The sequence below is a fragment of the Syngnathus floridae genome, unplaced genomic scaffold (assembly GCF_059516105.1).
Source record: "Syngnathus floridae isolate MCC-2025c unplaced genomic scaffold, RoL_Sflo_1.0 HiC_scaffold_30, whole genome shotgun sequence".
Taxonomy (NCBI): domain Eukaryota; kingdom Metazoa; phylum Chordata; class Actinopteri; order Syngnathiformes; family Syngnathidae; genus Syngnathus; species Syngnathus floridae.
In genome coordinates, this window is record NW_028284059.1 from 102,501 (window position 1) to 127,500 (window position 25,000).

Consider the following 25,000-nt stretch of genomic DNA (forward strand, 5'->3'; position numbering starts at 1 on the left):
GCGGCCAACAGTCGCAGCTCGTCGCCGCTGTCACCCAGACGGGAAGCTGCGCCCCGGCCGAGTCAGACTCGGTCGGTGCGGCCCGCTGCGGCCAGCTGGAGAGTGAGCTACGTGCCTGTACCGTGCTCCCGACGAACCGTCCCGGGGGGCTGGTGACGTCGCGCGATCGGCGCTTGATGCTGCGACCGGGAGGGAAGCTGCGCCCCGTCCGAGTCAGACTCGGTCGTTGCGGCCCACCCGAGCCCGCACGCCTCACGCGGAGGGGTCATACGCCCCGGCGGCCACGATAGACGTCCTCCCGCTTCGCGGTGGTCGGGAGGGCTTAGCGGATAGGTGCAGATGCGGGGGCGGCTTCCCGAGATAGCCGTCCCTAGGTTAGGCGAGGGTTTGAGAAACATCTTTCGCGGTAGACCGGCGCGGCCGGCGGACGCCCACGTGGCGTGCCGCGAGTCGGATCGCGCGCTCGGCCTCCGTTGATGACCGCTAGGTGCGTGCGTGGAATCGGGGCGTCTCGGTCTCGCTGCCGTACGGCTCGCGCTAGGCCTGCGGGGGCGGCGTCGGAGCGCGCGCTCGCGCGGCGGCCGTAGCGCTAGAGGGCGACCCGCAAGTGGGGAGGAACCGTCCACCCAACGCCGGCGCTAGCCGGGGCCGGTGGGGGCCCTACCAAGGCGGGTCATGGTCGCATGTCGGTCGGTCCGGCCTCTGTTTACCGAGGCGGCCGGCACCTCCATCTGCCTTGGATGCCCCGAATCCGCAGACTTTCCTCCGGCCTCAGCTTAACGAGACGGCCGTTGCCTCCATCCTTGGATGTTAACATTCGCAGAGTTTCAGCTCCGGGCTAGGGCGGGTGAAGTCGTCTCGAACCACGTGCCTGAAGGCCGCCTCGCGCCGGATGCAGGCCCCGCTCTGTCGTGCGGTGTGACCGTCCAACGCGGGCATCGCTAGATTAGCCGTGGCCACGATCCTTCCACACCGCGAGCCTTTCGCCCTCGGCCGGTGGTCGCTCAGTTCACGGGCCGCTGATCCCGCTCCATCTCTCCGGCCTGTGTTTAAGGAGGCGGCCGGTCCTCCTTCCTTGGATGGACCATTCGCATATTTTTCGCCCGGCCTGTGTTTAAGGAGGCGGCCGGTCCTCCTTCCTTGGATGGACCATTCGCATATTTTTCGCCCGGCCTGTGTTTAAGGAGGCGGCCGGTAACTCCCTTTCTTGGATGAGACCCAACATTCGCATATTTTTCGCCCGGCCTGTGTTTAAGGAGGCGGCCGGTCCTCCCATTCTGCCAGTGTTCCTTGGACTTTGAAAATTTCAAAGTCTTTCCGCTCCGGGCTAGGGCGGGTGAGGTCGTCTCGAACCACGTGCCTGAAGGCCGCCTCGCGCCAGATGCGGCCCCGCTCTGTCGTGCGGTGTGACCGTCCAACGCGGGCATCGCTAGATTAGCCGTGGCCACGATCCTTCCACACCGCGAGCCTTTCGCCCTCGGCCGGTGTCGGTCAACGTGTGGGTTTGGGGGGAAGGACGGCTGCCGGGAGCAGACAGCCGTCCCCGGGTGGGGTGTACAGTCCTTCCACCGCGGCCGCCGGGAGCAGACGGCCGTCGAGCGATTCTGCCATTGTTCCTAGGACTTTGTACATTTTAAAGACCCTCCGCGCGGGCCGCTGATCCCGCTCGGTCGCTCCGGCCTGTGTTTAAGGAGGCGGCCGGTCCTCCCATTCTGCCAGTGTTCCTTGGACTTTGAATATTTCAAAGTCTTTTCGCTCCGGGCTAGGGCGGGTGAGGTCGTCTCGAACCACGTGCCTGAAGGCCGCCTCGCGCCGGATGCAGGCCCCGCTCTGTCGTGCGGTGTGACCGTCCAACGCGGGCATCGCTAGATTAGCCGTGGCCACGATCCTTCCACACCGCGAGCCTTTCGCCCTCGGCCGGTGTCGGTCAACGTGTGGGGTGGGGGGGAAGGACGGCTGCCGGGAGCAGACAGCCGTCCCCGGGTGGGGTGTACAGTCCCTTCACCGCGGCCGCCGGGAGCAGACGGCCGTCGAGCGATTCTGCCATTGTCCCTAGGACTTTGTACATTTCAAAGACCCTGCGCGCGGGCCGCTGATCCCGCTCGGTCGCTCCGGCCTGTGTTTAAGGAGGCGGCCGGTCCTCCCATTCTGCCAGTGTTCCTTGGACTTTGAAAAGTCTTTCCGCTCCGGGCTAGGGCGGGTGAGGTCGTCTCGAACCACGTGCCTGAAGGCCGCCTCGCGCCGGATGCAGGCCCCGCTCTGTCGTGCGGTGTGACCGTCCAACGCGGGCATCGCTAGATTAGCCGTGGCCACGATCCTTCCACACCGCGAGCCTTTCGCCCTCGGCTGATGTTCAACCAACGTGTGGGGAGGGGGTTATGGACGGCTGCCGGGAGCAGACAGCCGTCCCCGGGAGGGGAGACTTCACGGCGGCCGCCGGGAGCAGACGGCCGTCGAGAGATTCTGCCAGTGTTCCTTGGACTTTGACTATTTCAAAGTCTTTCCGCTCCGGGCTAGGGCGGGTGAGGTCGTCTCGAACCACGTGCCTGAAGGCCGCCTCGCGCCGGATGCAGGCCCCGCTCTGTCGTGCGGTGTGACCGTCCAACGCGGGCATCGCTAGATTAGCCGTGGCCACGATCCTTCCACACCGCGAGCCTTTCGCCCTCGGCCGGTGTTCGCTCAACGCGCGGGCCGCTGATCCCGCTCCATCTCTCCGGCCTGTGTTTAAGGAGGCGGCCGGTCCTCCCATTCTGCCAGTGTTCCTTGGACTTTGAAAATTTCAAAGTCTTTCCGCTCCGGGCTAGGGCGGGTGAGGTCGTCTCGAGCCACGTGCCTGAAGGCCGCCTCGCGCCGGATGCAGGCCCCGCTCTGTCGTGCGGTGTGACCGTCCAACGCGGGCATCGCTAGATTAGCCGTGGCCACGATCCTTCCACACCGCGAGCCTTTCGCCCTCGGCTGGTGTTCGTCCAACGTGTGGGGAGGGGGTTAAGGACGGCTGCCGGGAGCAGACAGCCGTCCCCGGGAGGGGAGACTTCACGGCGGCCGCCGGGAGCAGACGGCCGTCGAGAGATTCTGCCAGCGTTCCTTGTACTTTGAATATTTCACAGCCGTGCTCGCACTTAGGAAATTTTCGAGCGCTGTGGCACTTAGACATTTTTCGTCAAGCGTGGCACTTAGAAATTTTTCGTCAAGAGAGGCACTTAGACATTTTTCGTCAAGAGTGACACTTAGAAAATTTTTCACTCTCTTTGTGCCTTCCAGGGTGCTGTGCAACCCTGCGTGTTGTGTTCCCACCGAGCAAGGGGCGCTGCTGGCGGCCATGACCAAGCGCTCGGCACCGGGCCCTTTCATTTTGTGGGGTAAATTATGCGCCCCCCATGCTCGTTCTGACTATATTTTGCGAAAGGGGGGTAAATCGTTGATGAGTACGCTGACTAGGGGGACCAACCATCGTACTCTGGCGCACCTGAAGACCAAAGTTGGTACTGCACCCTACCCCTGGTACCCCAACCCCTGGTACCTAAAGAGGGAGAGGCCGAATTTTCGCTTTCGGCGGCCGACCGCGGGAACCAGCCGAGGCGGACACTTTTCGGCTCAAGAGCCGTTGGCACTTAGAAAAAATTCGCACAAGTTGGCAGGACTTCCGGGGCCAGAGGCCGAATTTTCGCTTTTGGTGGCCGTTATGGGGAACCAGCCGAGGCGGACACTTTACGGCTGTTGAGTCGTTGGCACTTAGAAAAAATTCGCACAAGTTGGCAGGACTTCCAGAGCAAGAGGCCGAATTTTCGCTTTTGGTGGCCGTTATGGGGAACCAGCCGAGGCGGACACTTTACGGCTGTTGAGTCGTTGGCACTTAGAAAAAATTCGCACAAGTTGGCAGGACTTCCAGGAGAAGAGGCCGAATTTTCGCTTTTGGTGGCCGACCTGGGGAACCAGCCGAGGCGGACACTTTTCGGCTCAAGAGCCGTTGGCACTTAGAAAATATTTGCCAAACTTGGCCAGACTTCCAGGAGAAGAGGCCGAATTTTCACTTTTGGTGGCCGACCTGGGGAACCAGCCGAGGCGGACACTTTTCGGCTCAAGAGCCGTTGGCACTTAGAAAATATTTGCCAAACTTGGCTTGACTTCCAGGAGAAGAGGCCGAATTTTCACTTTTGGTGGCCGACCTGGGGAACCAGCCGAGGCGGACACTTTAGGCTGGTTGAGTCGTTGGCACTTAGAAAATATTTGCCAAACTTGGCTTGACTTCCAGGAGAAGAGGCCGGATTTTCACTTTTGGTGGCCGACCTGGGGAACCAGCCGAGGCGGACACTTTTCGGCTCAAGAGCCGTTGGCACTTAGAAAATATTTGCCAAACTTGGCTTGACTTCCAGGAGAAGAGGCCGAATTTTCACTTTTGGTGGCCGACCTGGGGAACCAGCCGAGGCGGACACTTTACGCTGGTTGAGTCGTTGGCACTTAGAAAATATTTGCCAAACTTGGCTTGACTTCCAGGAGAAGAGGCCGAATTTTCACTTTTCATGGCCGTTATGGGGAACCAGCCGAGGCGGACACTTTACGCTGGTTGAGTCGTTGGCACTTAGAAAAAATTCGCACAAGTTGGCAGGACTTCCAGGAGAAGAGGCCGAATTTTCGCTTTTGGTGGCCGACCTGGGGAACCAGCCGAGGCGGACACTTTTCGGCTCAAGAGCCGTTGGCACTTAGAAAATATTTGCCAAACTTGGCCAGACTTCCAGGAGAAGAGGCCGAATTTTCACTTTTGGTGGCCGACCTGGGGAACCAGCCGAGGCGGACACTTTTCGGCTCAAGAGCCGTTGGCACTTAGAAAATATTTGCCAAACTTGGCTTGACTTCCAGGAGAAGAGGCCGAATTTTCACTTTTGGTGGCCGACCTGGGGAACCAGCCGAGGCGGACACTTTAGGCTGGTTGAGTCGTTGGCACTTAGAAAATATTTGCCAAACTTGGCTTGACTTCCAGGAGAAGAGGCCGGATTTTCACTTTTGGTGGCCGACCTGGGGAACCAGCCGAGGCGGACACTTTTCGGCTCAAGAGCCGTTGGCACTTAGAAAATATTTGCCAAACTTGGCTTGACTTCCAGGAGAAGAGGCCGAATTTTCACTTTTGGTGGCCGACCTGGGGAACCAGCCGAGGCGGACACTTTACGCTGGTTGAGTCGTTGGCACTTAGAAAATATTTGCCAAACTTGGCTTGACTTCCAGGAGAAGAGGCCGAATTTTCACTTTTCATGGCCGTTATGGGGAACCAGCCGAGGCGGACACTTTACGCTGGTTGAGTCGTTGGCACTTAGAAAATATTTGCCAAACTTGGCTTGACTTCCAGGAGAAGAGGCCGAATTTTCACTTTTGGTGGCCGACCTGGGGAACCAGCCGAGGCGTACACTTTACGCTGGTCGAGTCGTTGGCACTTAGAAAATATTCGCCAAACTTGGCAGGACTTCCAGGAGAAGAGGCCGAATTTTCACTTGTGGTACCCGACCTGGGCAACCAGCCGAGGCGGACACTTTACGCTGGTTGAGTCGTTGGCACTTAGAAAATATTTGCCAAACTTGGCTTGACTTCCAGGAGAAGAGGCCGAATTTTCACTTTTGGTGGCCGTTGTGGGGAACCAGCCGAGGCGGACACTTTACGCTGGTTGAGTCGTTGGCACTTAGAAAATATTCGCCAAACTTGGCTTGACTTCCAGGAGAAGAGGCCGAATTTTCACTTTTCATGGCCGTTATGGGGAACCAGCCGAGGCGGACACTTTGCGCTGGTTGAGTCGTTGGCACTTAGAAAATATTTGCCAAACTTGGCTTGACTTCCAGGAGAAGAGGCCTAATTTTCACTTTTGGTGGCCGTTATGGGGAACCAGCCGAGGCGGACACTTTAGGCTGGTTGAGTCGTTGGCACTTTGAAAATATTCGCCAAACTTGGCCAGACTTCCAGGAGAAGAGGCCGAATTTTCACTTGTGGTACCCGACCTGGGGAACCAGCCGAGGCGGACACTTTACGCTGGTTGAGTCGTTGGCACTTAGAAAATATTCGCCAAACTTGGCCAGACTTCCAGGAGAAGAGGCCGAATTTTCACTTGTTCTGGCCGACCTGGGGAACCAGACGAGGCGGACACATCACCCCGCAAGTGCCGTTGGCACTTAGAAAATATTCGCCAAACTTGGCCGGACTTCCAGGAGAAGAGGCCTAATTTTCACTTTTGGTGGCCGTTATGGGGAACCAGCCGAGGCGGACACTTTAGGCTGGTTGAGTCGTTGGCACTTTGAAAATATTCGCCAAACTTGGCCAGACTTCCAGGAGAAGAGGCCGAATTTTCACTTGTGGTACCCGACCTGGGGAACCAGCCGAGGCGGACACTTTACGCTGGTTGAGTCGTTGGCACTTAGAAAATATTCGCCAAACTTGGCCAGACTTCCAGGAGAAGAGGCCGAATTTTCACTTGTTCTGGCCGACCTGGGGAACCAGACGAGGCGGACACATCACCCCGCAAGTGCCGTTGGCACTTTGAAAATATTCGCCAAACTTGGCCGGACTTCCAGGAGAAGAGGCCGAATTTTCACTTGTTCTGGCCGTTATGGGGAACCAGCCGAGGCGGACACTTTACGCTGGTCGAGTCGTTGGCACTTAGAAAATATTCGCCAAACTTGGCCAGACTTCCAGGAGAAGAGGCCGAATTTTCACTTGTTCTGGCCGTTATGGGGAACCAGCCGAGGCGGACACTTTACGCTGGTCGAGTCGTTGGCACTTAGAAAATATTCGCCAAACTTGGCCAGACTTCCAGGAGAAGAGGCCGAATTTTCACTTGTGGTGGCCGCTATGGGGAACCAGCCGAGGCGGACACTTTACGCTGGTCGAGTCGTTGGCACTTAGAAAATATTCGCCAAACTTGGCCAGACTTCCAGGAGAAGAGGCCGAATTTTCACTTGTGGTACCCGACCTGGGGAACCAGCCGAGGCGGACACTTTACGGCTGTTGAGTCGTTGGCACTTAGAAAATATTCGCCAAACTTGGCCAGACTTCCAGGAGAAGAGGCCGAATTTTCACTTGTTCTGGCCGTTATGGGGAACCAGCCGAGGCGGACACTTTACGGCTGTTGAGTCGTTGGCACTTAGAAAATATTCGCCAAACTTGGCCGGACTTCCAGGAGAAGAGGCCGAATTTTCACTTGTTCTGGCCGACCTGGGGAACCAGACGAGGCGGACACATCACCCCGCAAGTGCCGTTGGCACTTAGAAAATATTCGCCAAACTTGGCCAGACTTCCAGGAGAAGAGGCCGAATTTTCACTCGTTCTGGCCGACCTGGGGAACCAGACGAGGCGGACACATCACCCCGCAAGTGCCGTTGGCACTTTGAAAATATTCGAAACTTCCATCAAACACATATCGGCTGTTTCGCCGTCGCTGTCCGGCCTGGGCACCATCGTGGCTCGGACAGTTCGTGTGCCAGCTTCCGTTGGCACTTAGAACATTTTTCAAAATAAAAATAAACAGTCCTGCACATACGTGCCGACTATATTTTGCGAAAGGGGAGTAAACCGATGAGTACACTAACTAGGGGGACCAACAGACCGTAGTGGTCTCCCCTGGTACCTAAATGCATACCCCTGGTACCTCAGCGACTACCCCTGGTACCTAAATGCGTACCCCTGGTACCTCAGAGAGGCCGAATTTTCACATTCCGTGGCCGAACTAGGGAACCGGACGAGGCGGACACTTTTCCGGGAGAGACCCGATGGCACTTAGAAAATATTCGCTCAAGTTGGCAGGACTTCCAGAGCAAGAGGCCGAATTTTCAAATTATGTGGCCGAACTAGGGAACCGGACGAGTCGGACACTTTTCCGGGCAAGACCCGATGGCACTTAGAAAATTTTCGCTCAAGTTGGCAGGACTTCCAGAGCAAGAGGCCGAATTTTCGCTCGTTCGGGCCGACTCGGGGAACCAGCCGAGTCGGACACGTTACGGCAGAATAGCCGTTGGCACTTAGAAAATATTCGCCAAAGTTTGTCGGACTTCCAGAGCAAGAGGCCGAATTTTCACAATATGTGGCCGAACTAGGGAACCGGACGAGTCGGACACTTTTCCGGGAGAGACCCGATGGCACTTAGAAAATATTCGCTCAAGTTGGCAGGACTTCCAGAGCAAGAGGCCGAATTTTCACATTATGTGGCCGAACTAGGGAACCAGCCGAGTCGGACACTTTTCCGGGCAAGACCCGATGGCACTTAGAAAATATTCGCTCAAGTTGGCAGGACTTCCAGAGCAAGAGGCCGAATTTTCGCTCGTTCGGGCCGACTCGGGGAACCAGCCGAGTCGGACACTTTTCCGGGCAAGACCCGATGGCACTTAGAAAATATTCGCTCAAGTTGGCAGGACTTCCAGAGCAAGAGGCCGAATTTTCACATTCCGTGGCCGACTCGGGGAACCAGCCGAGTCGGACACTTTTCCGGGCAAGACCCGTTGGCACTTAGAAAATATTCGCTCAAGTTGGCAGGACTTCCAGAGCAAGAGGCCGAATTTTCACATTCCGTGGCCGAACTAGGGAACCAGCCGAGTCGGACACTATTCCGGGCAAGACCCGATGGCACTTAGAAAATATTCGCTCAAGTTGGCAGGACTTCCAGAGCAAGAGGCCGAATTTTCACATTATGTGGCCGAACTAGGGAACCAGCCGAGTCGGACACTTTTCCGGGCAAGACCCGATGGCACTTAGAAAATTTTCGCTCAAGTTGGCAGGACTTCCAGAGCAAGAGGCCGAATTTTCACATTATGTGGCCGAACTAGGGAACCGGACGAGTCGGACACTTTTCCGGGCAAGACCCGATGGCACTTAGAAAATATTCGCTCAAGTTGGCAGGACTTCCAGAGCAAGAGGCCGAATTTACACATTATGTGGCCGAACTAGGGAACCAGCCGAGTCGGACACTTTTCCGGGCAAGACCCGATGGCACTTAGAAAATATTCGCTCAAGTTGGCAGGACTTCCAGGCGAAGAGGCCGAATTTTCGCTCGTTCGGGCCGACTCGGGGAACCAGCCGAGTCGGACACTTTTCCGGGCAAGACCCGTTGGCACTTAGAAAATATTCGCTCAAGTTGGCAGGACTTCCAGAGCAAGAGGCCGAATTTTCGCTCGTTCGGGCCGACTCGGGGAACCAGCCGAGTCGGACACTTTTCCGGGCAAGACCCGTTGGCACTTAGAAAATATTCGCTCAAGTTGGCAGGACTTCCAGAGCAAGAGGCCGAATTTTCACATTCCGTGGCCGAACTAGGGAACCAGCCGAGTCGGACACTATTCCGGGCAAGACCCGATGGCACTTAGAAAATATTCGCTCAAGTTGGCAGGACTTCCAGAGCAAGAGGCCGAATTTTCACATTATGTGGCCGAACTAGGGAACCAGCCGAGTCGGACACTTTTCCGGGCAAGACCCGATGGCACTTAGAAAATTTTCGCTCAAGTTGGCAGGACTTCCAGAGCAAGAGGCCGAATTTTCACATTATGTGGCCGAACTAGGGAACCGGACGAGTCGGACACTTTTCCGATAAGACCCGATGGCACTTAGAAAATATTCGCTCAAGTTGGCAGGACTTCCAGAGCAAGAGGCCGAATTTACACATTATGTGGCCGAACTAGGGAACCAGCCGAGTCGGACACTTTTCCGGGCAAGACCCGATGGCACTTAGAAAATATTCGCTCAAGTTGGCAGGACTTCCAGGCGAAGAGGCCGAATTTTCGCTCGTTCGGGCCGACTCGGGGAACCAGCCGAGTCGGACACTTTTCCGGGCAAGACCCGTTGGCACTTAGAAAATATTCGCTCAAGTTGGCAGGACTTCCAGAGCAAGAGGCCGAATTTTCGCTCGTTCGGGCCGACTCGGGGAACCAGCCGAGTCGGACACTTTTCCGGGCAAGACCCGTTGGCACTTAGAAAATATTCGCTCAAGTTGGCAGGACTTCCAGAGCAAGAGGCCGAATTTTCACATTCCGTGGCCGAACTAGGGAACCAGCCGAGTCGGACACTATTCCGGGCAAGACCCGATGGCACTTAGAAAATATTCGCTCAAGTTGGCAGGACTTCCAGAGCAAGAGGCCGAATTTTCACATTATGTGGCCGAACTAGGGAACCGGACGGGTCGGACACTTTTCCGGGCAAGACCCGATGGCACTTAGAAAATATTCGCTCAAGTTGGCAGGACTTCCAGAGCAAGAGGCCGAATTTTCACATTATGTGGCCGAACTAGGGAACCGGACGGGTCGGACACTTTTCCGGGCAAGACCCGATGGCACTTAGAAAATATTCGCTCAAGTTGGCAGGACTTCCAGAGCGAGAGGCCGAATTTTCACATTATGTGGCCGAACTAGGGAACCAGCCGAGTCGGACACTTTTCCGGGCAAGACCCGATGGCACTTAGAAAATATTCGCTCAAGTTGGCAGGACTTCCAGAGCGAGAGGCCGAATTTTCACTCGTTCGGGCCGACTCGGGGAACCAGCCGAGTCGGACACTTTTCCGGGCAAGACCCAATGGCACTTAGAAAATATTCGCTCAAGTTGGCAGGACTTCCAGAGCAAGAGGCCGAATTTTCACATTATGTGGCCGAACTAGGGAACCAGCCGAGTCGGACACTTTTCCGGGCAAGACCCGTTGGCACTTAGAAAATATTCGCTCAAGTTGGCAGGACTTCCAGAGCGAGAGGCCGAATTTTCACTCGTTCGGGCCGACTCGGGGAACCAGCCGAGTCGGACACTTTTCCGGGCAAGACCCGATGGCACTTAGAAAATATTCGCTCAAGTTGGCAGGACTTCCAGAGCGAGAGGCCGAATTTTCACTCGTTCGGGCCGACTCGGGGAACCAGCCGAGTCGGACACTTTTCCGGGCAAGACCCGATGGCACTTAGAAAATATTCGCTCAAGTTGGCAGGACTTCCAGGCGAAGAGGCTGAATTTTCACTTTTTCTGGCCGACTCGGGGAACCAGCCGAGTCGGACACTTTTCCGTGCAAGACCCGATGGCACTTAGAAAATATTCGCTCAAGTTGGCGGGACTTCCAGAGCAAGAGGCCGAATTTTCGCTCGTTCGGGCCGACTCGGGGAACCAGCCGAGTCGGACACGTTACGGCCGAACACCCGTTGGCACTTTGAAAATATTCGCCAAAGTTGGCAGGACTTCCAGGCGAAGAGGCTGAATTTTCGCTCGTTCGGGCCGACTCGGGGAACCAGCCGAGTCGGACACGTTACGGCCGAACACCCGTTGGCACTTTGAAAATATTCGCCCAAGTCGGCCGGACTTCCAGGCGAAGAGGCCGAATTTTCGCTCGTTCGGGCCGACTCGGGGAACCAGCCGAGTCGGACACATTACGGTGTAACACTCGTTGGCACTTAGAAAATATTCGCCAAAGTTCGTTGGACCTCCAGGCAAAGAGGCCGAATTTTCGCTCGTTCGGGCCGACTCGGGGAACCAGCCGAGTCGGACACATTTCGGCGCAACACCCGTTGGCACTTAGAAAATATTCGCCAAAGTCGGCCGGACTTCCAGGCGAAGAGGCCGAATTTTCACTTTTTCTGGCCGACCGGAGGAACCAGCCGCGTCGGACACATTACGGTGTAACACCCGTTGGCACTTAGAAAATATTCGCCAAAGTTCGTCGGACCTCCAGAGCGAGAGGCCGAATTTTCACTTTTTCTGGCCGACCGGAGAACCAGCCGAGGCGGACACATCGCGCCGCTTTTGCCGTTGGCATATTCGAAACTTCCAGAATCGGCTTTTTCGCCGTCGCTGTCCGGCCTGGGCACCATCGTGGCTCGGACACGTCGTGTGCCAGCGTCCGCTGGCACTTAGAAAATTTTTCAAAATAAAAATAAACAGTCCTGCACATACGTGCCCACTATATTTTGCGAAAGGGGAGTAAACCGTCGATGAGTACGCTGACTAGTGGGACCAACCATCGCGCTCTGGCGCACCTGAAGACCAAAGTTGGTACTGCACCCTACCCCTGGTACCCAAACGGGGTAGAGGCCGATTTTTCGCATTTGGCGGCCGACCTAGGGAACCAGAAGAGGCGGACACTTTTCCGAGCAAGTGCCGATGGCACTTCCAGAGCGAGAGGCCGAATAATCGTAATTTGTGGCCGACTTGGGAACCAGCGAAGGCGGATAGGAAGTGGAGCGGGTCCCGCCGGCTGGTCCGCGGGCCAATTGCGGTCCCGCGAGTTAGCGATCGCGGTCCGGAATTCTAGCCGACTTGGGAACCAGCGAAGGCGGATAGGAAGTGGATTGGGTCCCGCCGGCTGGTCCGCGGGCCAATTGCGGTCCCGCGAGTTAGCGATTGCGGTCCGGAATTCTAGCCGACTTGGGAACCAGCGAAGGCGGATAGGAAGTCAAGTGGGTCCCGCCGGCTGGTCCGCGGGCCAATTGCGGTCCCGCGAGTTAGCGATCGCGGTCCGGAATTCTAGCCGACTTGGGAACCAGCGAAGGCGGATAGGAAGTGGAGCGGGTCCCGCCGGCTGGTCCGCGGGCCAATTGCGGTCCCGCGAGTTAGCGATCGCGGTCCGGAATTCTAGCCGACTTGGGAACCAGCGAAGGCGGATAGGAAGTGGATTGGGTCCCGCCGGCTGGTCCGCGGGCCAATTGCGGTCCCGCGAGTTAGCGATTGCGGTCCGGAATTCTAGCCGACTTGGGAACCAGCGAAGGCGGATAGGAAGTCAAGTGGGTCCCGCCGGCTGGTCCGCGGGCCAATTGCGGTCCCGCGAGTTAGCGATCGCGGTCCGGAATTCTAGCCGACTTGGGAACCAGCGAAGGCGGATAGGAAGTCAAGCGGGTCCCGCCGGCTGGTCCGCGGGCCAATTGCGGTCCCGCGAGTTAGCGATCGCGGTCCGGAATTCTAGCCGACTTGGGAACCAGCGAAGGCGGATGGGTGGTCACCGAGGTCCCGCCGGATGGTCCGCGGGCCATTTAGGGTCCCGCGAGTTAGCGATCGCGGTCCGGAATTCTAGCCGACTTGGGAACCAGCGAAGGCGGATGGGTGGTCACCGAGGTCCCGCCGGCTGGTCCGCGGGCCATTTAGGGTCCCGCGAGTTAGCGGTCGCGGTCCGGAATTCTAGCCGGCCGGGGACCACCGCGAGGCGGATGGGTGGTCACCGAGGTCCCGCCGGCTGGTCCGCGGGCCATTTAGGGTCCCGCGAGGTACCGATCGCGGCCCGGAATTCTACCCGGCCGGGGACCACCGCGAGGCGGATGGGTCTTCACCGAGGTCCCGCCGGCTGGTCCGCGGGCCATTTAGGGTCCCGCGAGTTACCGGTCGCGGTCCGGAATTCTACCCGGCCGGGGACCACCGCGAGGCGGATGGGTGGTCACCGACGTCCCGCCGGCAGGTCCGCGGGCCATTTAGGGTCCCGCGAGTTACCGATCGCGGCCCGGAATTCTAGCCGGCCGGGGACCACCGCGAGGCGGATGGGTCTTCACCGAGGTCCCGCCGGCTGGTCCGCGGGCCATTTAGGGTCCCGCGAGGTACCGATCGCGGTCCGGAATTCTACCCGGCCGGGGACCACCGCGAGGCGGATGGGTCTTCACCGAGGTCCCGCCGGCTGGTCCGCGGGCCATTTAGGGTCCCGCGAGTTAGCGATCGCGGTCCGGAATTCTAGCCGGCCGAGGACCACCGCGAGGCGGATGGGTCTTCACCGAGGTCCCGCCGGCTGGTCCGCGGGCCATTTAGGGTCCCGCGAGTTAGCGGTCGCGGTCCGGAATTCTACCCGGCCGGGGACCACCGCGAGGCGGATGGGTCTTCACCGAGGTCCCGCCGGCTGGTCCGCGGGCCATTTAGGGTCCCGCGAGGTACCGATCGCGGTCCGGAATTCTACCCGGCCAGGGACCACCGCGAGGCGGATGGGTCTTCACCGAGGTCCCGCCGGCTGGTCCGCGGGCCATTTAGGGTCCCGCGAGGTACCGATCGCGGTCCGGAACTCTAGCCGGCCGGGGACCACCGCGAGGCGGATGGGTCTTCACCGAGGTCCCGCCGGCTGGTCCGCGGGCCATTTAGGGTCAAATCATATCAAAATGTCATTCTCCGGGTGCGTTCCTCCTCGCTTCGTAAGCCGAACGAGGCTTCCAGAGCCCCGGTTAAGCGTTTTACGCGGCCCGCCGAGCCTCCACAGCACCTCCAGCCGGTTCTCATGAGGCTTTCCTCCTAACTCTTGACGCCCGAGGAGGCTTCCAGAGCCTCGGCTAAGTGTTTTACGCGGCCCGCTGGACTTCCACAGCACCTCCAGCCGGTTCTTATGATGATTTCCTCCTCACTCTTGACGCCCGAGGAGGCTTCCAGCGCCCCGGCTAAGCGTTTTACGCGGCCCGCTGAGCTTCCAGAGCACCTCCAGCCGGTTCCACGGGTGCTTTCCTCCTCACTCTTGAAGCCCGAGGAGGCTTCCAGAGCCTCGGCTAAGCGTTTTACGCGGCCCGCTGAGCTTCCACAGCACCTCCAGCCGGTTCTCATGATGCATTCCTCCTCACTCTTTAAGCCGAACGAGGCTTCCAGAGCCTCGGCTAAGCGTTTTACGCGGCCCGCTGGACTTCCACAGCACCCCCAGCCGGTTCCTATGATGCTTTCCTCCTAACTCTTGACGCCCGAGGAGGCTTCGAGCACCCCGGCTAAGCGTTTTACGCGGCCCGCCGAGCTTCCACAGCACCTCCAGCCGGTTCTCATGAGGCTTTCCTCCTAACTCTTGACGCCCGAGGAGGCTTCCAGAGCCTCGGCTAAGCGTTTTACGCAGCCCACTGAGCTTCCACAGCACCTCCAGCCGGTTCCCCCAGTACTTTCCTCCTCACTCTTTAAGCCGAACGAGGCTTCCAGAGCCCCGGCTAAGCGTTTTACGCGGCCCGCTGGACTTCCAGAGCACCCCCAGCCGGCCCTCACAATGCTTTCCTCCTAACTCTTGACGCCCGAGGAGGCTTCCAGAGCCCCGGCTAAACGTTTTACGCGGTCCGCTGAACTTCCAGAGCACCTCCAGCCGGTTCCCCGGCTGCTTTCCTCCTCGCTTTATAAGCCGAACGAGGCTTCCAGAGCCCCGGCTAAGCGTTTTACGCGGCCCGCTGAACTTCCCCAGCACCTCCAGCCGGTTCTCATGATGCTTTCCTCCTAACTCTTGACGCCCGAGGAGGCTTCCAGAGCCTCGGCTAAGCGTTTTACGCGGCCCGCCGAACTTCCACAGCACCTCCAGCCGGTTCTCATGATGCATTCCTCCTCACTCTTTTAGCCGAACGAGGCTTCCAGAGCCCCGGCTAAGCGTTTTACGCGGCCCGCGGGACTTCCAGAGCACCTCCAGCCGGTTCCACGGGTGCTTTCCTCCTACCTCTTGACGCCCGAGGAGGCTTCCAGAGCCCCGGCTAAGCGTTTTACGCGGCCCGCTGGACTTCCACAGCACCTCCAGCCGGTTCCCATGATGCATTCCTCTTCACTCTTTAAGCCGAACGAGGCTTCCAGAGCCTCGGCTAAGCGTTTTACGCGGCCCGCTGAGCTTCCACCGCACCTCCAGCCGGTTCCCCGGGTGCTTTCCTCCTAACTCTTGACGCCCGAGGAGGCTTCCAGAGCCCCGGCTAAGCGTCCTCCGCGTCCCGCTGATCTTCCCGGAGCTTGTAACGGGGAAATACCTCCCTCTAGCGGACACGGCGGGTAAATACGCCACCTCTCGCACTTAGCGCACACACCCGTTGCTGCGCGTCCGGTGGCACTTTGAGCGGCCAAACGGCGGGAGTAACTGTCACTCTCTTAAGGTAGGCTCACTTGAGATTTTTTTAACCGTCCGCGGAGGCGAGCGGGACCACCGGGACAGCCGGGAGGCCGTGCGCGCGGGCCAAGTGGCCGAAAATAGCTCCAGGCCGACCGGATCGGCTAGTTGTAAGCACCGCGGATGAGATCGCGGAGCATTATTCGACTTCCAGCGGCCGGTGCGCTTACGCACGCCGCCCGGAACCTCCGGGAGGCCGTGCGCATGCGCAAGTGGCCGAAAATAGCTCCTAGCCGACCGGATCGGCTGTTTGTGAGCACCGCGGATGACATCGCGGAGCTTCATTCGACTTCCAGCGGCCGGTGCGCTCGCGCACTCCACCCGGCACCTCCGGGAGGCCGTGCGCGCGCGCCAAGTGGCCGAAAATAGCTCCAAGACGACCGGATCGGCTGTTTACAAGCACCGCGGATGAGATCGCGGAGCTTTATGCGACTTCCAGCGGCCGGTTCGCTCGCGCACTCCACCCGGCACCTCCGGGAGGCCGTGCGCGCGCGCCAAGTGGCCCAAAATAGCTCCAGCCCAGCGGATCTGCACTCCGCGGATGAGATCGCGGAGCTTTATGCGACTTCCAGCGGCCGGCGCGCACGACGAGCAGACCCGGTGACGGTCCAGCTCCACCCGGTACCTCGCACGGCCCGCTTCTCCCCCCCGCGCGGACTTCCGAGCGCTCGGGGAGACGTTCGGAAGCCGCCGGTGCCGTTGGAGCGGGGAAATACCTCCCTCCAGCGGACACGGCGAGTAAATACACCTTCGGCCAAACGGCGGGAGTAACTATGACTCTCTTAAGGTAGCGGCACTCGACATCTTTTTCGCGGTTCGTGGAGGACCCGGCCGGTTCTCGGGGGTGCTTTTTCTCCTAACTCTCGACGCCCGAGGAGGCTTCCAGAGCCCCGGCTAAGCGTTTTACGCGGCCCGCTGAGCTTCCACAGCACCTCCAGCCGGTTCCCCGGGTGCTTTCCTCCTAACTCTTGACGCCCGAGGAGGCTTCCAGAGCCCCGGCTAAGCGTTTTACGCAGCCCGCTGAGCTTCCACAGCACCTCCAGCCGGTTCCCCGGGTGCTTTCCTCCTCACTGTTTAAGCCGAACGAGGCTTCCAGAGCCCCGGCTAAGCGTTTTACGCGGCCCGCTGAACTTCCACCGCACCTCCAGCCGGTTCCCCGGGTGCTTTCCTCCTCACTCTTGACGCCCGAGGAGGCTTCCAGAGCCCCGGCTAAGCGTTTTACGCGGCCCGCTGAGCTTCCAGAGCACCTCCAGCCGGTTCCCCGGGTGCATTCCTCCTCACTCTTGACGCCCGAGGAGGCTTCCAGCGCCCCGGCTTAGCGTTCTCCGCGTCCCGCTGATCTCCCCGGAGCTTGTAACGGGGAAATACCTCCCTCTAGCGGACACGGCGGGTAAATACGCCACCTCTCGCACTTAGCGCACACACCCGTTGCTCCGCGTCCGATGACACTCTGAGCGGCCAAACGGCGGGAGTAACAGTCACTCTCTTAAGGTAGGCTCACTTGAGATTTTTTTAACCGTCCGCGGAGGCGACCGGGACCACCGGGACAGCCGGGAGGCCGTGCGCGCGGGCCAAGTGGCCGAAAATAGCTCCAGCCCAGCGGATCTGCACTTTACAAGCTCCGCGGATGAGATCGCGGAGCATTATTCGACTTCCAGCGGCCGGTGCGCTTACGCACGCCGCCCGGAACCTCCGGGAGGCCGTGCGCATGCGCAAGTGGCCGAAAATAGCTCCAGGCCGACCGGATCGGCTAGTTGTAAGCACCGCGGATGAGATCGCGGAGCATTATTCGACTTCCAGCGGCCGGTGCGCTTACGCACGCCGCCCGGAACCTCCGGGAGGCCGTGCGCATGCGCAAGTGGCCGAAAATAGCTCCAAGCCCAGCGGATCGGCTGTTTGCAAGCACCGCGGATGAGATCGCGGAGCTTTATTCGACTTCCAGCGGCCGGTGCGCTCGCGCACTCCACCCGGCACCTCCGGGAGGCCGTGCGCGCGCACCAAGTGGCCCAAAATAGCTCCAGCCCAGCGGATCTGCACTTTACAAGCTCCGCGGATGAGATCGCGGAGCTTTATTCGACTTCCAGGGGCCGGTGCGCTCGCGCACTCCACCCGGCACCATCCGGGAGACCGTGCGCGCGCGCCAAGTGGCCCAAAATAGCTCCAGCCCAGCGGATCGGCTGTTTACAAGCACCGCGGATGAGATTGCGGAGCTTTATTCGACTTCCAGCGGCCGGTGCGCTCGCGCACTCCACCCGGCACCTCCGGGAGGCCGTGCGCGCGCGCCAAGTGGCCCAAAATAGCTCCAGCCCAGCGGATCTGCACTCCGCGGATGAGATCGCGGAGCTTTGTTCGACTTCCAGCGGCCGGCGCGCACGACGAGCGGACCCGGTGACGGTCCAGCTCCACCCGGTACCTCGCACGGCCCGCTTCTCCCCCCCGCGCGGACTTCCGAGCGCTCGGGGAGACGTTCGGAAGCCGCCGGTGACGTTGGAGCGGGGAAATACCTCCCTCCAGCGGACACGGCGAGTAAATACACCTTCGGCCAAACGGCGGGAGTAACTATGACTCTCTTAAGGTAGCGGCACTCGACATCTTTTTCGCGGTTCGTGGAGGACCCGGCCGGTTCTCGGGGGTGCTTTTTCTCCTAACTCTTGACCCCCGAGAAGGCTTCCAGAGCCCCGGCTAAGCGTTTTACGCGGCCCGCTGAACTTCCAGAGCACCTCCAGCCGGTTCCCCGGGTGCTTTCCGCCTCACTTTCTAAGCCGCCCGAGGCTTCCAGAGCCCCGGCTAAGCGTTCTCCACGTCCCGCTGATCTTCCCGGAGCTTGTAACGGGGAAATACCTCCCTCTAGCGGACACGGCGGGTAAATACGCCACCTCTCGCACTTAGCGCACACTCGCGTTGCTGCGCGTCCGGTGGCACTTTGAGCGGCCAAACGGCGGGAGTAACTGTCACTCTCTTATGGTAGGCTCACTTGAGATTTTTTTAACCGTCCGCGGAGGCGACCGGGACCACCGGGACAGCCGGGAGGCCGTGCGCGCGGGCCAAGTGGCCGAAAATAGCTCCAGGCCGACCGGATCGGCTAGTTGTAAGCACCGCGGAGGAGATCGCGGAGCATTATTCGACTTCCAGCGGCCGGTGCGCTTACGCACGCCGCCCGGAACCTCCGGGAGGCCGTGCGCATGCGCAAGTGGCCGAAAATAGCTCCTAGCCGACCGGATCTGCACTTTACAAGCTCCGCGGATGAGATCGCGGAGCTTTATCCGACTTCCAGCGGCCGGTGCGCTCGCGCACTCCACCCGGCACCTCCGGGAGGCCGTGCGCGCGCGCCAAGTGGCCGAAAATAGCTCCAGCCCAGCGGATCTGCACTTTACAAGCTCCGCGGATGAGATCGCGGAGCTTTATGCGACTTCCAGCGGCCGGCGCGCACGACGAGCGGACCCGGTGACGGTCCAGCTCCACCCGGTACCTCGCACGGCCCGCTTCTCCCCCCCGCGCGGACTTCCGAGCGCTCGGGGAGACGTTCGGAAGCCGCCGGTGCCGTTGGAGCGGGGAAATACCTCCCTCCAGCGGACACGGCGAGTAAATACACCTTCGGCCAAACGGCGGGAGTAACTATGACTCTCTTAAGGTAGCGGCACTCGACATCTTTTTCGCGGTTCGTGGAGGACCCGGCCGGTTCTCGGGGGTGCTTTTTCTCCTAACTCTCGACGCCCGAGGAGGCTTCCAGAGCCCCGGCTAAGCGTTTTACGCGGCCCGCTGAACTTCCACCGCACCTCCAGCCGGTTCCCCGGGTGCTTTCCTCCTAACTCTTGACGCCCGAGGAGGCTTCCAGAGCCCCGGCTAAGCGTTTTACGCGGCCCGCTGAGCTTCCGGAGCACCTCCAGCCGGTTCCACGGGTGCTCCCATCCTCACTTTCTAAGCCGAACGAGGCTTCCAGAGCCTCGGCTAAGCGTTTTACGCGGCCCGCTGAGCTTCCACAGCACCTCCAGCCGCTTCTCATGAGGCTTTCCTCCTAACTCTTGACGCCCGAGGAGGCTTCCAGAGCCCCGGCTAAGCGTTTTACGCGGCCCGCCGAGCCTCCAGAGCACCTCCAGCCGGTTCCCCGGGTGCATTCCTCCTAACTCTTGACGCCCGAGGAGGCTTCCAGAGCCCCGGCTAAGCGTTTTACGCGGCCCGCCGAGCTTCCACAGCACCTCCAGCCGGTTCCCCGAGTGGTTTCCTCCTCACTTTCTAAGCCGAAAGAGGCTTCCAGAGCCCCGGCTAAGCGTTTTACGCGGCCCGCTGACCTTCCACAGCACCTCCAGCCGGTTCTAATGAGGCTTTCCTCCTAACTCTTGACGCCCGAGGAGGCTTCCAGAGCCCCGGCTAAGCGTTTTACGCGGCCCGCTGAGCTTCCACAGCACCTCCAGCCGGTTCCCCGGGTGCTTTCCTCCTCACTCTTGACGCCCGAGGAGGCTTCCAGCACTCCGGCTAAGCGTTTTACGCAGCCCGCTGAGCTTCCACAGCACCTCCAGCCGGTTCTCATGATGCTTTCCTCCTAACTCTCGACGCCCGAGGAGGCTTCCAGAGCCCCGGCTAAGCGTTCTCCACGTCCCGGTGATCTTCCCGGAGGTCGTAACGGGGAAATACCTCCCTCCAGCGGACACGGAGAGAAATTACACCGCCTCTCGCACAGAGGCGGGTAAACGGCGGGAGTAACTATGACTCTCTTAAGGTAGCCCGACTTGACATCTTTTTAACGGTTCGTGGATAAATACATGATATATACTACATATGATCGCATTTACAGCCAAATAATATAAAATGAGCATTCGGTTATAAACATGGTATTCATAATGTTTATAGGTGATGTTAATATTTATATGTTTAATGTTTATAGGTGATGTTAATATTTATATATTTAATGTTTATAGGTCATGTTAATATTTATATATTTATTTTGTAGATCATGTTATGGTTATACGACACTCGCTATTGGATCATGATGTGATCATATCGGCGGGAGTCGGCCCGGGCTCCGGGTGAAGAGGCCGAATTCTCGCCACTCGCGGCCGACCGGGGAACCAGCAGAGGCGGACGCATCGCGGCGCGAGAGCCCTTGGCACTTAGAAAAATTTTGGCAAAAGTCGCTCCGGGTGAAGAGGCCGAATTCTCGCCACTCGCGGCCGACCGGGGAACCAGCAGAGGCGGACGCATCGCGGCGCGAGAGCCCTTGGCACTTAGAAAAAAATTGGCAAAAGTCGCTCCGGGTGAAGAGGCCGAATTCTCGCCACTCGCGGCCGACCGGGGAACCAGCAGAGGCGGACGCATCGCGGCGCGAGAGCCCTTGGCACTTAGAAAAAAATTGGCAAAAGTCGCTCCGGGCTCCGGGTGAAGAGGCCGAATTCTCGCCACTCGTGGCCGACCAGGGAACCAGCGAAGGCGGGTAAGCTCTCAAGAGAGCCCCGCCGGCTGGTCCGCGGGCCATTTAGGGTCCCGCGAGTTACCGGTCGCGGCCCGGAATTCTGGCCGACTTGGGAACCAGCGAAGGCGAATAGGAAGTCAAGCGGGTCCCGCCGGCCGGTCCGCGGCGGGAAATGCGCCCTCTGGCGGACACGCCGTTGTAAATGAATGGGCTTTGGCACTTAGTGCATTTTCGCAAAAGTTGAGCCGCGCTCCGGGCGAAGAGGCCGAATTCTCGCTACTCGTGGCCGACCGGGGAACCAGCGAAGGCGGGTAGGCTTTCAAGAGAGCCCCGCCGGCTGGTCCGCGGGCCAATTATGGTCCCGTAAAGTACCGACAGCGGACGCCGACCTACGCCCGGCAAGGACCACCCAGAGGCGGACACGCTCTCCGACGAGCCCCGCCGGCCGGTCCGCGGCGGGAAATGCGCCCTCTGGCGGACACGCCGTTGTAAATGAATGGGCTTTGGCACTTAGTGCATTTTCGCTGAAGTTGATTCGCGCTCCGGGCGAAGAGGCCGAATCCTCGCTACTCGTGGCCGACCGGGGAACCAGCGAAGGCGGGTAGGCTTTCAAGAGAGCCCCGCCGGCTGGTCCGCGGGCCAATTATGGTCCCGTAAAGTACCGACAGCGGACGCCGACCTACGCCCGGCAAGGACCACCCAGAGGCGGACACGCTCTCCGACGAGCCCCGCCGGCCGGTCCGCGGCGGGAAATGCGCCCTCTGGCGGACACGCCGTTGTAAATGAATGGGCTTTGGCACTTAGTGCATTTTCGCTGAAGTTGATTCGCGCTCCGGGCGAAGAGGCCGAATCCTCGCTACTCGTGGCCGAGCAGGGAACCAGCGAAGGCGGGTAAGCTTTTCCATAGAGCCCCGCCGGCTGGTCCGCGGGCCAATTATGGTCCCGTCACCTACCGACAGCGGACGCCGATCCACGCCCGGCAAGGACCACCCAGAGGCGGACACGCTCTCCGACGAGCCCCGCCGGCCGGTCCGCGGCGGGAAACGCGCCCTCTGGCGGACACGCCGTTGTAAATGAATGGGCTTTGGCACTTAGTGCATTTTCGCTGAAGTTGAGCCGCGCTCCGGGCGAAGAGGCCGAATTCTCGCCACTCGCGGCCGACCGGGGAACCAGCGAAGGCGGGTAAGCTTTCAAGAGAGCCCCGCCGGCTGGTCCGCGGGCCGAACGTGGTCCCGTAACGTACCCACAGCGGACGCCGACCCACGCCCGGTAAGAACCACCGAGAGGCGGACACGCTCTCCGACGAGCCCCGCCGGCCGGTCCGCGGCGGGAAATGCGCCCTCTGGCGGACACGCCGTTGTAAATGAATGGGCTTTGGCACTTAGTGCATTTTCGCTGAAGTTGAGCCGCGCTCCGGGCGAAGAGGCCGAATCCTCGCCACTCGTGGCCGAGCAGGGAACCAGCGAAGGCGGGTAAGCTTTCAAGAGAGCCCCGCCGGCTGGTCCGCGGGCCGAACGTGGTCCCGTAAAGTACCGAGAGCGGACGGCGACCCACGCCCGGCAGGAACCACCGAGAGGCGGACACGCTCTCCGACGAGCCCCGCCGGCTGGTCCGCGGCGGGAAATGCGCCCTCTGGCGGACACGCCGTTGTAAATGAATGGGCTTTGGCACTTAGTGCATTTTCGCTGAAGTTGAGCCGCGCTCCGGGCGAAGAGGCCGAATTCTCGCCACTCTTGGCCGACCAGGGAACCAGCGAAGGCGGGTAAGCTTTCAAGAGAGCCCCGCCGGCTGGTCCGCGGGCCAGTTACGGTCCCGTCACCTACCGACAGCGGACGCCGACCCACGCCCGGCAAGGACCACCGAGAGGCGGATAACGGCGCACACCGCGAACGGCTGGTGGCGGTCGGCTGGTGACGGTCGCTGGGTGGCGGTCGGGGGGTGGCGGTCGGGGATGGTGCTTGGGGATGGTGCTTGGGGACCGGTGGCGCCGGAGGCGCACACCGCGAACGGCTGGTGGCGGTCGGCTGGTGGCGGTCGGCTGGTGGCGGTCGCTGGGTGGCGGTCGGGGGGTGGCGGTCGGGGGGTGGCGGTCGGGGATGGTGCTTGGGGATGGTGCTTGGGACCGGTGGCGCCGGAGGCGCACACCGCGAACGGCTGGTGGCGGTCGGCTGGTGGCGGTCGGCTGGTGGCGGTCGGCTGGTGGCGGTCGGGGGGTGGCGGTCGGGGGGTGGCGGTCGGGGGGTGGCGGTCGGGGATGGTGCTTGGGGATGGTGCTTGGGACCGGTGGCGCCGGAGGCGCACACCGCGAACGGCTGGTGGCGGTCGGCTGGTGGCGGTCGGCTGGTGGCAGTCGGCTGGTGGCGGTCGGGGGGTGGCGGTCGGGGGGTGGCGCTTGGGGATGGTGGCGGTCGCCTTGTGGCGGTCGGGGGGTGGCGCTTGGGGATGGTGGCGGTCGCCTTGTGGCGGTCGCCTTGTGGCGGTCGCCTTGTGGCGGTCGGGGGGTGGCGGTCGGGGATGGTGCTTGGGGATGGTGCTTGGGACCGGTGGCGCCGGAGGCGCACACCGCGAACGGCTGGTGGCGGTCGGCTGGTGGCGGTCGGCTGGTGGCGGTCGGCTGGTGGCGGTCGGCTGGTGGCGGTCGGGGGGTGGCGGTCGGGGGGTGGCGGTCGGGGGGTGGCGGTCGGGGATGGTGCTTGGGGATGGTGCTTGGGACCGGTGGCGCCGGAGGCGCACACCGCGAACGGCTGGTGGCGGTCGGCTGGTGGCGGTCGGCTGGTGGCAGTCGGCTGGTGGCGGTCGGGGGGTGGCGGTCGGGGGGTGGCGCTTGGGGATGGTGGCGGTCGCCTTGTGGCGGTCGGGGGGTGGCGCTTGGGGATGGTGGCGGTCGCCTTGTGGCGGTCGCCTTGTGGCGGTCGCCTTGTGGCGGTCGGGGGGTGGCGGTCGGGGGGTGGCGCTTGGGGATGGTGGCGGTCGCCTTGTGGCGGTCGGGGGTGGCGGTCGGGGGGTGGCGCTTGGGGATGGTGGCGGTCGCCTTGTGGCGGTCGGGGGTGGCGCTTGGGGATGGTGGCGGTCGCCTTGTGGCGGTCGGGGGTGGCGCTTGGGGATGGTGGCTGTCGCCTGGTGGCGGTCGGGGGTGGCGCTTGGGGATGGTGGCTGTCGCCTGGTGGCGGTCGACTTGTTGCGGTTGGGGGTGGCGCTTGGGGATGGTGGCTGTAGCCTTGTGGTGGTCCGGGGTGGCGCTTTGGGACCGGCGTCCGGCGGAAAGTGCGTGTTGCGCGGCCCGGAGAAAGTTTCAGCCAAGGGCCCGCCGCTGGAGAAAATTTTAGGTACCAGGGGTGGATTTTTTTTGTCACCGCAGGAGGGGGACGTTGCCTCCGTCGGTGTCCGGCGGAGAGTGCGTGTTGCGCGGCCCGGAGAAAGTTTAGGCCCGGGGCCCGCCGCTGGAGAAAATTTTAGGTACCAGGAGTGGATTTTTTTTGTCACCGCAGGAGGGGGACGTTGCCTCCGTCGGTGTCCGGCGATGAGTGCGTGTTGCGCGGCCCGGAGAAAGTTTAGGCCCGGGGCCCGCCGCTGGAGAAAGTTTTAGGTACCAGGAGTGGATGTACTTACTTCCACAGCGCCCGCGCGCTCCTGGCTGGTGTCCGAGGATGCTGCCTCATCCCCGGACGGGCCTCTTACGCACGCCCGCTGTCATTCTCTGGAGACTAAGTTAAACCGAGGGGAGGCTAAGTTCCACTTAGGGGAGGCTGCCTCCTCCATCCCTCCGCCCGAGGATGCTGCCTCATCCCCGGACGAGCCTCTTACGCACGCCCGCT